General features: G+C 37.4%; 1 long non-coding RNA gene across 3 annotated transcripts; it reads right to left on the bottom strand.

Annotated features, from left to right (window-relative positions):
* Positions 1-1,190: 1,190 nt before the first annotated feature.
* On the bottom strand, positions 1,191-11,921 carry LOC104898506 (uncharacterized). 3 transcript variants are annotated; one of them, XR_007276129.2, is made up of 4 exons: positions 11,767-11,921; positions 5,114-6,108; positions 4,861-5,010; positions 1,191-2,526 (listed from the first exon to the last, which is right to left on the bottom strand). It is a non-coding gene; the product is annotated as an uncharacterized LOC104898506 (long non-coding RNA). The 3 variants fall into 3 exon arrangements; XR_007276128.2 differs by having other exon boundaries at positions 1,191-1,631; XR_790797.3 differs by lacking the exon at positions 1,191-2,526 and having other exon boundaries at positions 4,705-5,010.
* Positions 11,922-12,667: the final 746 nt, after the last annotated feature.

Below are 12,667 nucleotides of genomic sequence, written 5' to 3'. Positions count from 1 at the left end.
GAAAGAACTTGTGATATCAAATAACCCTAAACAGGAAACTATGAAATATAGCATGGATGAACATAAATAACACACCCAGTGAGATTTAACAACTAAATAATGCAAAATTTTAAAAAAAAATTACAAATCTTACCTTTGTGGAATTTTGAAAAGATCACCCTAAAAATTTGCGAACTCACTTCCTTAGCTTACCCAAGCACGATTCCTTTTTTGCGTCAACTTCCAAGTGCAAAGATTTTGATTTGTTCGCAGAATAATTCAACCCAGATTTTTTTGGAAATTTTTTGCTAACCGACTTGAAGGAAGAAGAACAGAGGAAGAGGGAAGATGAATGGGAGTTGGAGGGTTTTTTTTCGAAGGATTGGGTTTACTAGCGCCTTAATGAGGGCATTAATGTAATAACCCACTAACGGCAACTTAACGCCGTCAATGAGTAAGGGTATTTATTGCTGTTTATTAAATTGTCAGGGGTACCTAGTGCATTAGTTTAAAGTTAGGGGTACCCCATGAATTTTGTTAAAGTACAGAGGTACCTGGTGAAAAAACCGTAAATCTTATGATAACGATGGTTGGCTGGTTGCAAATGCTCTCTTTATGGCTAGAATGTGAAGCTGATGATATTTTCGCGATGAGCTCCGCTTTACGTTGTTTATATGTTTGAAAAATCCTATTGCGATGGAAACCGAATTTCGTTGAAGCAAAAATGCTTGTGAATCTCATTTCTCTCTTTTTTGTGCATTCCAAAATTTTCAGATAGTAGATAGGATAACTACAGTGCTGGAATAACTTGTATCTATTATGTGGAGCTTTGGAAAAAGTAACACAAAACTTACATTACATGGGATTTATTGTTTTGGACTTTGCTTTTAGTATCATCCATTTAGCTAATCAAACGAATATTATATAGATATTCGAATTCTATCTATACAAATATATTAAAAAACGTGCGTGATAATGTATACACGTCATGTGGCACATCTGTTACTCCACTAGAATTGTCCAAAACGTACAAAAATCATGTCAATTAACAAAAATAAAATAAGCTTACAATAAAATTTGAACCTATGACCTCTTCCTATTATACATGACAAAATTACCATCTCAACCAACTTTTAAGCATGTTTTGAGTGTCCACATTATTATATTTGTACTTTTTAAATGTTGAGTTTTCCTTAATATATTTTAATGAGAATGGAAAAAAAAAATGTATATCAAGTTCGGAAACACATACCAACCCGAAACAACGTCCGGACCCAGATACTAGTTATGCCTCATATCCCATGTTTCGTACTCTCAAAAAAAAAGATAATAAAACCAACCCTTTCCAAAAAAAAAAATGATAGAATCAGGCTTTTCAGAGTGATGTAGTTTTTTTTTAAAAAAGAAAATGCTTAGATAGATTAAACAATTACAAGTTCACCACCCCTACCAAAAGTAGGTGTCACAGCAAGTTTAGTGTTTTCTAGATCCTTATTATACGTTCCCAAACAAACCAGGGGAGGGGTGTTCCAAATACAAGCATTAACAACAGGTTTGGATTTCATCATGGACTTCGCAGCTTCATCAGCTAGTTGATTCGCACTCCTTCTCTGGAGACTAATGTACCGCCTGGTATTCGCCCTATGCACACCCTGCATTCACCCATTAGTTCCAATAATAAATTACGGCCTGTTGGGGGGGGGGGGTCATTGATACCTTTTACAGCCATCGCACAGTCAGAAACAATTATCACACTTTCTCACTTCTCCTCAATGCACCATGATAGTGCATTTAAACTCCCCCTTAACTCGGCCTCTAGTGCTGAGTCTGCATAGAAAGATTTTGTAATCCCTCCCCGCCATGTACCTGTTGCATCTCTGCAAATTGCGGCCGAAGTAGCCACTATGGATTCTTTCGCAAAACAAGCATCAGAGATAACTTTAAGAGAGCCTAGGAGAGGAGGAGACCAAGTAGCTGAGGGGGAGGGGCTTACCATAGGTTGGCTTTGGGAGTAAAACCATTCGGTAGAGGCCCAGTTTACTGAGTTTTTTGTGGTTTGGATAGGGATGTTGGATTTTCTAAATACCCAAGCATTTCTTCTCTTCCAAAGGTGCCAAAGAGTAAACGCGAAGGATATACTTGGAGGTGTCAAAGGGTAAGGAGGGTTTGGCTTCGAGATTTCCAGTTCAATCCACTCATAGATGGAAAACGAGGGCTGAGGAAAAGTCCCCCAAAATTATGGTCCATGGATTCTATTTTTTGAGGGCAAAAACTACAATATTTACTGTGATGAGGCATGATTCTATTAATGTTTTCATTGCAAGCAACTCTCCCCCACATGCACTGCCATAAGAAGATTTTTATTTTAGTAGGACATGAGAGATTCCAAATCCATCTCCAATCTCTCCTCATCATCCCCCCCTCCTACAAAACTCGAGCTGAGGAAATAAAAATCTTAAAATGTTGTTTCCAAAACCTTTATTTTTACTAAAGGCAGATACTTCCTCCCTTCTTTAATACTCGCAATGTTAAACTGTGCACGTAGACCTAAGAAATTAAGATATTCAAAAAACCCACATGTGCTAAGATAGAAAAAGAAATAATATATTGACAAAAATGTAAATGTTGCAAGCAATAAAGAACTTCCTAAACAGGAAATGTTACAAGTATTAAAAACCAAAAAAGTATATAATACCATTGGAGTTCCATCAATTTCGATTTAAAAATAAAACACAATAATTTAAAGAACAAATTAGTAAAGCAAAACGTAGATTTGCATTTGTATTTTGAGGAGCCCAAGGTCAAAATATGAATTACTTTTATCCCAGGTTCTATGTCAGAAGAATGGTTATAGTGGATTACGCTTTTGGTCATACTCTACCCGAGGCCTAAGCTTCCAGTAATCATACTGCAGTAGCCAAAGTAATTTGCTCTGTAGTATACTCTCATAAGAGACTTGTACCAGGACATCTTATAGAATGAGATAATGCAAGCGCGACGCAAGGTGTAAAGCCAAAATGCAACATCAGGTTCAGAAAGCAGAGATGTTGTACTGATCCTTATGAACACACAACACTGGGCTCCCGCTATGACGAGTACCCTTATGACGAAGACGAGTATTTCCAACGGTAGCCCAGTTTGTTAATTAGTTGCAAGCCATAAGATAAAAGAGGCTCTAGGTTTGTTCGAAGAAACTGTACCACCTAATACCAAATGCCACCAGACCTTCCAATTCAGACTGTGATAGTGTGAAACGTACAGTTAACAGGCAGATCTCTGTTCAAAACTTCCACCAGATCAGAATACAGTTGTGTAGCTCAGTTTGCGAGAGTTCATTGCTGATTAACTCTCACCGGATAGTCCGGATTACAAAGTCGTTGGCATGATCCTTTATGTTTCAGATATCATCCAACCTTAGGTAATAGGTCAATTAGCAGTGCATCGCTTATGACTTATCCCAAAGACAATTCCTTTCCTAAGCAAACCACCAGAAGCAACTCCTCACACAAACCTATATGGCTATATACCAAGACAGAACCAGAGTTCCTTGAAATTCAGTCATCATTAACGTTAGGCTAAGATAAATCTTATTAAGCTACAACTTTCTTCCTCTCCAAATTACAAGTCAAGAGAAACTATCCTGCATAATTGCTCTAGTTTTCAGAGGTTGAGAAATACATGGTGAAAAATCCCACCCAAAATTATATGAAAATCTCAAGTGATTAACCTTTGGTAACCCACCTTGTGTAAAATCTCAAGTATATCAAGCACAACATATAATGCATCATGTCTAATGGCCTAACTTAAAATTATGAGCAGATAACTTAATCTTTGATGACAAATAAATGGATAATTAGACAAGAACGCAGAAGAAATAAGTGATTAGAGAACTACACAAAAAGTTGTCTGAGCTGAACCGGAATGTTGTATGAAAGTGTGAGAGCCTTTTGTGGGGCCAAAGTTGAACTGAACATATACAAACTAAACTATAACCCCCAATATAAGAATGAACTTGGCAAGAACTTGGCAAACTACATATTGCAAGGCTCAAACACCTATAGTCCTAAACACGTCCATGCATAAAGGGTTGCACAATGCTGAAAGCTGATACTCCCTCTGTTATAGAAAGATCACTCTTATCATTGTAGATGCAAGAACTAAGGAAGAGAAAGAGTTAGCAGAAAGTGGGGCCCTTAATTTGACTTTTGGGTAGGAGAGAGAAAGTTGTACAGAATAACTGGTGTTGATTAATGGGTAAAGTGGACTCGTTTAGAGGGAAAAGGGTAAGGAAGAGAGGGAAAAAAGTTATATCAAAATTGAAATAATGCAAAATAGGAAAGAACTTTATGGAACAGACTAAAAGGAAAGATGGAATTTTTTTGTGGAACAGAGAGTATACTCTAATCAAAGTCCCAAGATTGAATATTTAGAGAACAATTTCTAGAGTCTCTTGGTAGCTTCTTGAGTGAACTATCGAGTGACATCATATCGCCTTTAGTCATGCCACCAATGTTCTGTTCACTAATTCACCATCAGAGGACATCCTCTAGAGGATTCTCCAGCAAATTAAAAGTAATTCCTCCAAAACTAATGCATTTTTTAGGAAATATTTCACCATTTCAAATTCCCATTGATTTTCCCAGAATCGACCTATCACAATTCTTTTAAGATGAAGCCAGACACATCGAAGTAATGGCTTGATTTGGACTCTGATAAAAATATACGACGGTCTCAGCTATCATCATATCAAATTCATTTTTATCTTCAGGATGATTATCCTGTTGAGACTCCCTTACAAGGCAAGAGCGCTAAAGTAAGATTTAGCAACAATTACAAGTACTGTCAATCGTGAAAGTCAATGTCAGAGGCAACAAAACTCACCCTTGGAAAAGAGTCTTCCTAAAGAAGTGAGCAAAGCAACTCCAGTAACATATTACGCCAGTGATTAAAGCAACTGAAAACAAGCTGCAAATATATCAAATTGAGTAAGAGAGGCAGCAGCTTATCCTTTGATTTACCATCTGCGAGAACCTGCAGCCATTGAGTCACGTCAGTTAATGTCAGGACAAAAGATTTTAAACAACAGCTGAAAGGATGGATTGCTTTGAGAGAGTGACCTCAATGCTAAGCTCACCCAGAAATGAATGTTGCATATTAGACAGTGGTCTGAGAAGGCTATACATGTTCTGAAATATGGTCTCCTCGCCGCAGGTGGTTGACGTACTAATATGAGCTTCATCAAGAGCATTTAGATGTCCAATTTCAAACCGCATTGCTAAATTGTCAGCATACTCCAAATATTGCAATTTTGACAATTTAGCACAATATTACCCCTCGTGAATACATCCGGAATGGCCCCAAAGTTTTTCTAGCATGATCATAGGGAGTTGTCGATGGATAGATATCAATAACCAATCTTCAGAGAGATGGTGCATAAATTACTATGTCCTTGGATGCAGAACAGCAGTTTCTCATAGTCAGGTCTTTCAAGTGATGGACAACTCGAAACTAGCTTGCTTATAAACTCATCATCTGAATTGAGGTACAAGACTTTCAAGTTAGGCAAACAGACCATGGGAACTTCCAAGGTTTATCTCAAGCTTCAAGACCTCCAAAGTTTTGCAAGAGAAAAGTGCCTTAGGCAGTTTACCAGGTTCCCTAGCCTAACGTGAATGGAAAGGTAAGTTCCCTGACCCCATGGGTTAATGGAAAATTGATCCATTTATTGACAAGTGTAGAATTAAAGGGAAAATATAATTTGTCACATATATGATAGAAGCCCTTGACCCCTTTGCTGAGTTTCAGCCTAAACTTGGTTCAATTTTTGGACTGGCATCCCCGCAATACATTACCCACAAATATCTTAAAAGTAGTAAAACTTCCCCTTACATGTGGACAGCATAAACTATCAGAAATGGGTAAATGTTCAAAATCAATACTTATTATCAAGCTGAAACATCCATCCATCTTCTTGGAAGGGTACTCGTAACAACAGCATCTTTTGCTGGAAGCAAAAAGAGTATATCTGACTTAAATAACACATCACGTCAACTGCTAATCCGATCAACGTGACATAAAGATGTTCCATCCCGCAATTATGTGCATTGTTTAATGGTTGAATCCATCCTCCTAAACACACATAAAAAGGCATGTTTAATTTAAATCATAATTTTGGCTTATAAACTATATAGCAGCAAGATAAAGTGCCATTGGCTTTCTCTTTTGTGTGCAAGAAACCAGCCAAGACCTCTTATCATGATGACATATGCAAAACGTGGGAAAGGAGCCACTATGTGATGTTAGTAAATGTAATGACTTGGCAAAATCACATGAATGAGGCATGCGCAATGTGAGGAAATGTCTATAAATAAGGGAGTTAGAGAGAGAAAGTGGGTATCCAGAAATTATGTGAGACTTGTTATGTGGGAGGGATTTTAGCCTCTCGAAAGCCTTAAACCCTTTTTTAAGTTTTTCTAATCCAATACAATGAACCTCTCTTCTTCTCTTTATATTTTACTTCTCCTATTTTGTTCTTATTTTTAATATTACGTTTGTATTTTTTAGTTGCATCATTTGCTTTTTCACATTTGTCGAGACAATTCTTTGAACATTAATATCTCTTATTGGGTGTAAGTAAAAATTATAAAAATTTGATATTTGGAATCGTCGCATTGAGATGAATCTAACAAGACCCCACTTGACTATGTTTTTTCTTATATAATAATGTGAGATAGTTTAACAAAGTTGGTTGATGATTAGTACCACAGAACCAAATGTTGCAACTAAAAAAATTATGGAGGTAGTATATAGTGTTGTGTGTTGTTGTCAATTTGTTACAACATGGTATCAAAGCAACAAACCATGGCACCCCCAATTGTAGCTCAGGACTCTCAGCGTGCAAATAAGAATGAGGAAGTGGCCTTGCTCAAACATGCCATGTCTACGAAAATAGCAACAGCTGGGAGAGGGCTGCAGCTGAAATGCAGCAAATAATCATCCCCCAAATCGCTTCCGACATTAATCAGGCCAAAGGCTGGAAGGGAGAAACCCAAAAAGCCATGATCTCTAAAATTTCGAGATGATCACTCGAAATTCCAAATAGAGGTTAGATCTTCAATTTCTGATCTTGAATCTATTCAATCTCCTTATTTACATTAGTTTAAAGAATTTAGTTACAAAGGGAAGGGCCAAAGAAGGAGATGTTGGGTGGTATTAGTCAAAGAAGGTGATATCACGAAAGTGGGGAAGGAGGTTTTGCTCTCAACAGCGATCCCGGAGGTGGGTTTTTTTTTACTAGAGATCATGGCAGAGGAGGATCGGATGAAGGTCCTGGTAACCTGGTTATTATGGGCTAGGTAACACCGTTACGGATAAGGGGACGGGGACGATTTATGGGGGTGGAGGTGGAAAATAAAGGTAACAGAAATTAGATATATCGTTGTTGGATGGACATGAACCTAATATCACCTTAGAGACAAGGAGAAAATGGAGATTGAGGTGGTGCGCCTTAAAAAGGAGAGGCATTATCTTGTTATCCTTGGAACACAGGAGGCTATCCATCAAGGCATGGTTGAAATTCCAGGAGCTGCTGCTACAGCGGTTTCAGCCGACAAATTTTGGGTCATTGTATGAACAAGAAGCTTGCGGTGAGTCAATAAGATCTGCTCTAGAATATCTTCGGTACATCATTGAAATGGCAGCACCATTTGAGAAGGTCCAGATAGAATCTTAATGGGGAAGTTTAAAAGTGGCTTAGGAAGGATGTCAAGGTGGAAGAGAGATTAATGAATCTGATTAATTTGGATCAAGCCATGGAGCTTGCAATTCCGGTGGAGGAAAAACGCATAGTGGGCTCTAAAAAGGAGTAAGGTCTGGATCCATAATGCTTTTCAAAAACCGGCTCATATTCAAATGTCTCAAAGGGCCCTCACGACTCTCTTGTCCACTACTTCTAACTTCTCACAATCTTCCAGCAATTCAATTTAAAGTTGGGCTAATGGAGTAGGAGGCCTAAGCTCTCCCAACAGTTCCCAAAGCCAAACCAGTCGAAGATGTTCGAAGACTTGATGACCGAAAGTTACAACAAGAAAAGGAAAAGGGATTGTGCTTCCAATGTGATGATAAGTGGTCGAGAATTGATTCTGCTTCTCACTCAAGACAAAGGCAGTGACATAGAAAAGGAAATAAGGGAGAAATCACCCTTAGATACACCAAAGGAAGAAAGCCCTAACACTGAGGTTTCACTTAATTTAGTGGTCGGTTTGACTAATCCGAAAATGATGAAGATGATAAGTAGAATTGAGGGCCAGAAGGTGATTGTTATGATATATTCGGGGGTTATGCATAATCTCGTTTCAATAGCCACCGTGGAAAAGACAAACCGTGGTGACAAGTTCGAAGAGCTTTGGAGTTTCGTTGGATAATGGTGAGTCAGTTCATGGTGTTTGGGAGTGTAAAGGAGTGAGAGTCTAGTTGGGCGGAAAGGAGATATGGGAAGACTTCCTTCCGCTCATATTGGGGAACTCCAAATTGATTTTAGAATTGCAATTGTTAGAACAATTGGGCACAGCCGTGACAAAGTGAAAGCTGCAAACTATGAAATTCCAAGTGAACAACAAATTCATCCTTCTTAAAGGGGACCGTTCACTAGATAGATCAAGGATTTCCCTCAAGGCTATAATCCGTACCTTGGAGAAGGAAAAAGGAAGGTTATTACTAAGAAATGAATCAGATAGAAGAAAGGAAGAAGATAAGGACCCAAAGTGAACATGTGCTGGCGAGTTTAAAGGAGTGTTTTAGATGCCAAAAGGGTTACCCCCAAAGAGGGGGCATGAACATGTCATCGTTCTCAAGCAAGGTAGTGATCCAGTAAGGGTGCAGCCTTATCCATGCCAAGAGTACTACAAGAATGAAATTGAAAATTTGATGTTATTGAATGCTAGAATCATTCTGGCGTCTGGTGTAACTAGTGCGCAAAAAGGGTGGTTCATGGCGTTTTTGTATGGACTACAGAGCATCGAATAAGAAAACAGTACCGGACAAGTACCCTATTAAGGTAATAGAAGATTTGTTAGATGGATTTCATGGGTCAAGGCCCTAGGATGTTTACAAAGCTGGATCTTTAGTCGAGAACCATCATATTTTACTCAGAGGATATGCATAAAACAACCTTTTGAGCACATAAGAGACGTCACAAATTCCTAGCAATGCCCTTCTGGTTAGTGAATGCTCCTGGAGCATTCCATTCTCTAATTAATGAGATTTTTCAACCTTTTTGTGCAAATTTCTTCTAGTATTTTTTGATGATATATTCATCTATAGTGGGAGTAAGAAGGACAATGAAACTCATTTAGTTATGGTGATGCAAACTTTGGAGGAACATCAGCTGTATGTAAACTTTATACTTCCTTCTTCTGTTTTAAATAAAACATGGGGCCTTGGCACGGCGATTTAGGAGAGGAGAGAGATAGAGAGAAAGAAAAAGAGGGACCCATATGATGGGGAGAGAGATAGAGATAACAGAATACCAAATAAAATAACGTTTCATTTATTGTGAAACGGTCTAAAATGGTAAGTGTTCCATTTATTTTAGAAGGGAGGAAGTATAATGTGAAATTGAGCTGCCAGAGCCTTTGAGTTGCTCACCCTTTGAGCCGTCGTGAAGTGGGATCAGCCTAAGAAACCCGAGAGAAGTCTAGGGATTTTTGGGTTTAACAGGGTACTACAGAAAATTCGGCGCTCATTATGCTCATATTGCTCACCCTTTAACAGCAAATTTGTAAAAGGATAATTTTGGATGGTCTAGTGAAACTAACAGAGCCTTTGAGTTGCTTAAGGCCATGACAGAAGCACCAATTCTTGCCATGTCAAATTTCCAGCTGACCTCCTTTGTATTGCACGATGCTTGAGGATTTCATGGAGTATGAGCAACAACCCATTGCTTTTTTCAGTCGTATGTTGGGACCGAGGGCTCAAGCAAAATCAGTGTATGAAACAGTGTTGATGTCTAGGCAGGCCCTTTGTAATCTGCATTGATCAACAAAGTTTACGTTTCATTATGCACCAAAGAGAGGTGTGGTCTGATTACCACTGTTGCATTTGCAAGTTAATTGGTTAATTTTGAAACTCCATACAAAGTCGGGCATTCGAATTAGGTGACAGTCCTGACAGATGCTTTGTCCCGCAAGTCTTGAGGAGAAGTGGAGTTAGGGGTTGTGGTTTATATGCAAGGTGTGGAGTGGAGTATATTACGACAAGAAATCAACAGTGATTCACTACTGCAGCAGATCACTCTGGACTTACAGTATTTTGGATTCTCTTTAGTGAAAGGGAAGTTGTTCTATAAGGGGGGGTATGTGAAAGAGTTCCACGATTCTGCAGTGGGAGGGCATTCTAGAGATCTGAAAACATATTTAAGGGCGGCTGATTTGTATTGGCATGGGATGAGAAAAGGCATGGCTTCCTATGTGTTTGAATGTGGAATCCATCAATAGCATAAGTCATCTAACCTCAGTCCAGCAGGGTTATTACAGGCATTACCCTTACCATCTCTGGTGTGGGATGAGATCTCTATGGATTCTATCAAAGGGCTCCCTCAATCCAAAGGGCATGATACAATCTTGGTGGTGGTGATCAACTTACGAAGTTTGCCCATTTTCTCAGTTTGAAACACCCCTTCACGACATATTCCATTGCTGCTATGTTCATTAAGGAAATATATAAATGCTTCCATGGATTTCCTTCATCCATTATCTAAGATCGAGATCCCATATTCATGAGCCATTTACGGAAAGAATTGTTCCGACTACAAAGACTATTTTGCAAAGAAGCATTGCTTATCACCCACAATCGATTGGCCAATCGGAGGTGGTTAGCAGGTGTCTTGAGATTTATTAACACTGTTTTGCTTCCAGGCAGCCTCGTATTATTCGGTGGTTTTATTTTTCAAAAATTCCTAGATTTGAAGTTCAATAGCAATATTTCTAGGTTGACTGGTGGAGTGGTGGTCATGGTTATTCTTTATATTATCATAAATGATCTGAAATCTAACATTCGACTACTGAAAATTTCAATTCGCACACTAGTTTAAATAATGATTTTTATCAGCTAAACATTCCACAAGAAGTTCCATTGAATTTATTTGATTCCTCTTATTTACAGTCTAAGAATGCATCCTTGTGAGGGATTTAGAATTTGACGAAATATAGATTACAATTCTACAAAAGCGTAAAATTTAATTCTACAGAAATTCCTCCGAAAGTTTCAAACTTTTGCATGATTACAGAAAACAATAAAAAAAAAAAACAGATCTGCAAATGCACACAAAATTCTAAACAGAAATTTTGTACTTAAAGTCTAAAAACAACATAAGATTCAAAGGGATAATTAGTTTATATTACCTGTAACATTAATTGGCAAGCATATTTCAATCAAATTATAAAACTTTCAATCAATAAATCAACCCTTAAAAGCTTGCGAATTTTTTACTTCTAAAATTTAACACTTCTAAAATCCCACTTACTGATGTATTATGTATAATCCAATTAGAGTAAATTATAATCTTGGAAAGAAACTTGAAAATAACTCAAGATTAGGCAGCAATCAGACAAATTCATGAAACAGAAATCAATCATTTAAGTCTTAGTAGAAATCAATATAAAATAAATCATTTCTCAACTATATATGAAAAAGGGGATAAATAATTAAATATCAAAGCTTTACGAATTTAATTGATTAGATCAATAACATAATTGAGGCTAAACCGAGAGAAAAGCAAGGATAGATTACCGGAAACGCAGGTTCTTCGCCGATGCAGGAGGTCGCCGAGGAAGAATATCATCGTAACATTGACGAAAAGAAAAGTGGTCTTCTGGTGGTCTGGTGGTGTTCGTTTAAATAAATACTTGTAGGCTTTGTTCGTTAGGATGGATTTGGATGGAAAAGAAAGGAAAGAAAAGGTATAGAAACTTTCTCATGTTTGGTAAAAGAAAATAAGTTAAAAAGGAGAAGAAATGGAAGGAAAAAAATATTCTTAAATCCTTGTTTTCTTCTTCTCCTAAAATTGGAGGAATTTGACGGGAAAAAAAAAACTAAGAAGTTTTTATCTATGTTTTCTTTATTTCCTCTCTATTCTTTCCTTTACTAATGATAATCAAATATGTGATTCCTCTCAAATCTACCATTTATACCAAACATTAGAAACTACGACTACTTTCTTTTCTTCTTTTTTTCTTTTCTATTCCTTTCTTTTTCCTTGAGTTAGGGGAATAAGTAGTATTATATACACGCCATGCGAGTTTAAATAAAAGATATCATAAGGAGAGGAAGAAGTGAGAAGACAATTGTGTTTTTTTTTCATTTAATAAGTTGATGAAGATGAGTAAGGCTTTATTTTTTTGGACGGAATAAATGGATATTTATTCTAGTTCAGTTCAGTTCAGTTCAAACTCCAACATATCATTATTAATATTATTATTAATAATAATATTATTATTATTATTACTTCCTCCGTTTCATTTTGTTCGCTACACTTTTCAACTCACGGACTTTTAGGCAATTTTTGGAGAAGGACGAGGTAAAGAGTAAAAAGAAAATGGACTCATGTGAGAGGAGAGAGATAGAGAGAGGGCATGTTCTCCCCAGCTTATTTTCAGTTCAGTTCAGCTCCAATCAGTTCATTTCACTTCAG

The sequence above is a fragment of the Beta vulgaris genome, chromosome 7 (assembly GCF_026745355.1).
Source record: "Beta vulgaris subsp. vulgaris cultivar EL10 chromosome 7, EL10.2, whole genome shotgun sequence".
Lineage (NCBI taxonomy): Eukaryota > Viridiplantae > Streptophyta > Magnoliopsida > Caryophyllales > Amaranthaceae > Beta > Beta vulgaris.
The sequence above is the reverse complement of the archived record's forward strand: the minus strand, read 5'-3'. Positions and strand labels throughout refer to the sequence as shown.